This window comes from Pholcus phalangioides, unplaced genomic scaffold (assembly GCF_987345545.1).
Source record: "Pholcus phalangioides strain wild (caught in Gottingen) unplaced genomic scaffold, Ppha-v1.0 ptg000017l_1, whole genome shotgun sequence".
Lineage (NCBI taxonomy): Eukaryota > Metazoa > Arthropoda > Arachnida > Araneae > Pholcidae > Pholcus > Pholcus phalangioides.
This window is the reverse complement of record NW_028301610.1, coordinates 229,597-233,487: the sequence shown is the minus strand read 5'-3', so window position 1 is coordinate 233,487 and position 3,891 is coordinate 229,597. Positions and strand designations below refer to the sequence as shown.

General features: G+C 37.3%; 1 non-coding gene across 1 annotated transcript; it reads left to right on the top strand.

Moving 5' to 3' along the window:
- Nucleotides 1-2,439: 2,439 nt before the first annotated feature.
- On the top strand, nt 2,440-2,511 carry TRNAA-GGC (transfer RNA alanine (anticodon GGC)). Its single transcript has one exon. It is a non-coding gene; the product is annotated as a tRNA-Ala (tRNA).
- Nucleotides 2,512-3,891: the final 1,380 nt, after the last annotated feature.

Sequence of the window (3,891 nt, the reverse complement as noted above, 5' to 3'; positions counted from 1 at the left end):
CTCAGTGACATTTTTTTTGTTTTTTTTAACTACATCGACTATTGATTAATGTTTTTATTCCTTTACACGGCATAATAGCAATAAGCTTCCTTATGATTTTCAGCAGTAAATGTGTATAAATTAATGAAAAAGTAATGGGTATAGTTCATGGTTTCCCAACCTTTTTTTTGTCCCATCGCCCCCTTCTTCAGAAATTTCATTCTCCCAACGCAATCTAACCCATGGGATCCTATGTTACACCCGTAGCTTCTACCGCCCCCCCCCGGAACATTCCATCGCCCCCAAGGGGGCGTTAACACCCACGTTGGGAATCACTGGTATAGTGCATGGGCGGAGATACAGGGGGCATGCCCCCCCCCCAGCGTTAAAGGTGGAGTCGACTAATCTAATGTATATATTTATATAGGAATTGACATCATTATTAGCGTGCCCCCCCCCACCTTAGACTGCCAAGTCTATCTCCGCCTATGGTATAGAGCAGCTTTTTCAAAGTGTGCGTCGCTGTTTCTAGGGGCATCGCCAACCTTTATGTGAGGTGTCACGGCGAGCTTGATATATTCATTTGTGCACCTATTTATGCTTTGAAGAAGTTACGGGAAAAGTTTATATGGGAAAATATCTATTAATCTATCTTGAAGAGCCCCTGGCGAATCGTGAATTAGGCAAGGGAGCAGTGGTCGACAAAAGTTTGTGAACCATTGGTAAAGGGAAAAGTGTTCCACTGAGAGAGGGATTAACTTTACAAAATATTTGGGCTTGTCAATGCTAAAATAAGAAGACGAGATATCTTGTCAGTGCCACTCAAAGGGTTTAGAATCAACTGAAATCAGCGATGAAGCGTACTATCCGCCTACTATTGCTGTGACTCTCGTTGTGGTATTCAGATTCTATGATGCTCATTTTATTCTCATGCTTAATGGATATACAGGGTGTATTGGACGTGAAATGACTAGCAAACAAAAGGAGCTATTTACAGCTATGCAACTCACAAGGAAAGGGAGTTTTTTCAAAAATTTTAATTTAAAAAAAAAAAAGCTCTTTCAGTGCAATATTTGAGCTATGTTCAAATAGTGATTGGTATGATTGGTATTGCTGAGCAATACGAGCAAATATGTTCCGGCGTCCCTGCTGATGACACTGAAAAATTGACATTCACAACAAATTCAGGTCTATATGATGGTGTAGATTACCTTTCGGATGGAAGAATGCACCAAGCATTTTCCAACGCACCATTCGAAGAATTTTGGCTAAACATAAAACTAATTTTGCCATAAATTACTTTGATGACATAATCATATTTTCTTCCTCAGTAGAACATTTGAGCCACCTTAAAATTCTATTCAAAATTTGTGAGGGGGGAACAATTAAAATTAAAAAATCAAAATGTATTTTTGCACAGGTCAATATTGACTTTTAGGATGCCATATTTTCATGACGGTAAAATATCACCTAACGATGCAAACATTATTGCAATCCAAAAACTTCAACCCCTCAGAAATGTGAAAGATCTTCAGAGGTTTCTCGGAACTATTAACGTATGTCACAAATTTATTCCAAACTATGCAAAGATCAGATCTCCCTTAAATAAAATGTTGAAAAAAGATCAGGTTTGGAACTAGACTCCTGAATGCCAAAAAAGTTTTGAAAAATTGAAGCTAGCATTAGTTTTTAAACCTATATAAACCTTGTATAATCCTAAGTTTCCATGCCATTTAATTGTTGACGCTTCTCAAAATGCTGTTGGTGCGGTACTAAAACAAGAAACACCTGATGGCAATCTGCATCCAATTGCATTTCATTCTAGAGCACTTAAAGGCTATGAAAAGGCTTTGAAACTATGCCATCACGGAATTGAAATGTTTGGCTATTGTTGACGCTTTAGATAAATTCCATCACTATTTACATGGCCAAAATTTCACAATACATACTGATCATGCTGCCTTAGTTTGGCTTAAAAAGGTTAAGCATTTAACGGGAAGACTCTTTAGATGGTCATTGAAATTAAGTATGTACCGTTAAATATAAACCAGGCACCACCAACATCGAAGTTGACATGTTATCTCGTAATCCAATTTGTCCTTTTGTAAAAAATTCCACTCACCTTCTGGATTTGGAAGTCATCAAGACCCACCAGAAGCTGGATAATATCGATGATAAAAAATATAACATCAATGATGTAATACAAGGCCAATGACAAAGGCCATATGCATATAGAAACATCCTCTCCACTTGTCAATACAAGATTCATCGAAAGACTGGTTAATAACATAACCAGTCTTTCGATGAATCTTGTATTGACAAGTGGAGAGGACGTTTCTATATGCATATGGCCATCTGGTTGGCCTTTGTCATTCACGAGCTATTAGTTGATTGTTGACGCCGTCCATGTACGGTGCCTTTCAACATATATATACGCTCCAAGGTTGAAATATTCTATCTGCTTCCATAGCTTAGATGGTAGAGCACTCGTCCGGCAAGCGAGAGACCGGGGTTCAAGTCCCCGTGGGGGCAGTGATGAATTTTCTTCCTTGTAATCTTCATCTCCACAAATAACCAGTCTTTCGATGAATCTTGTATTGACAAGTGGAGAGGACGTTTCTATATGAATGATGTAATAATTTGTAAGAGGAAGGGTTCCAATAAAATTGTAGTCCCCTTTTCATTAAGAAAAACCCTTCTCGAAAATGCGCATGAACAATTCGGCCATCCAGGCGTTCAGAAAATGTTAAATTTAATCAGCCCCATTTACTATTGGCCTAATATCACTATTGACGTTCACAATTTTGTAAAACATTGTGAAATATGTCAGCTCAACAAGAAATGTCATCAGAAAAGATTTGGTTTATTAGCTTCAGTACCCCCAGCTGAGAACCCGTTTGACATTGTCTCCATCGACACTGTTGGAGGTTTTGGTCATTATAATTCTACAAAGAGATATTTGCATATCGCTATCGACCATGCAACTAGATATATTTGGACATTTGCTTCAAAAAATGGAAATACCGAAACCTACATAAATTGCTTGAATCAAATATTTCAGGTACAAGTGCCAAAAAAGATACTCAGTGATCAAAATGGTGCTTTCACCTCAACAAGATTCAAGAAATTTTTACTACATCATAACGTGAAACAACTGTTAACATCAGCTCACCATCCACAAACAAGTGGTAAAACGGAAAGAGTAAATCAATCCATAGTAAACCGTCTCAAATGCAAAGTAAACAGCTTCAAATTATCCTTGGGCGAGATATCTTGATCAAGTCACCCAAGAGTACAATAACACTCCACATTCGGTTACTCGATTTCCTCCAGCTTACCTGCTATATGGAATAGTCCCCTATGATCCTCCATTAGGGAATAGAGAGCTATATCCGCCACAAGAGGAAGCTAGGAAATTAGCCATGACTAGAACTGTGGAGTTTCATAAGAAAAACAAAATAAGATATGATGCTGGTTTTTAACCTGTCCCTTTTCAACCAGGCGAAATTGTGAAATACGAAGAGTTCCAGTATCCTAATACTCGTAAGCTTTCTTCACCCTTTTCAGGTCCATACACTATACTGAGAAAAGTATCTGATGTCAATTTTTAAATTGATCGTCCAAAAGCTCTTTTACGTCATTACTAAATGACATACTGGAATGTACAATTTCAGATGATTAAAATAGTAAATTGAGATACTTTTCCCCTCATGTAATCTCAAATTATCACATGAATAGAATAACATTATCATATTTATCTCCTTTGTGTGCATAGAGAAATTTTGAGTCTCTGTGTGCTACTCATTACAAACGGATTCACTTATGTGATATGCGTAGTCATAAGTGATATTGTTTATATTTTTGATACATGATGTTCGCATTGATTTTTGACGTATTATTACATTGTATATA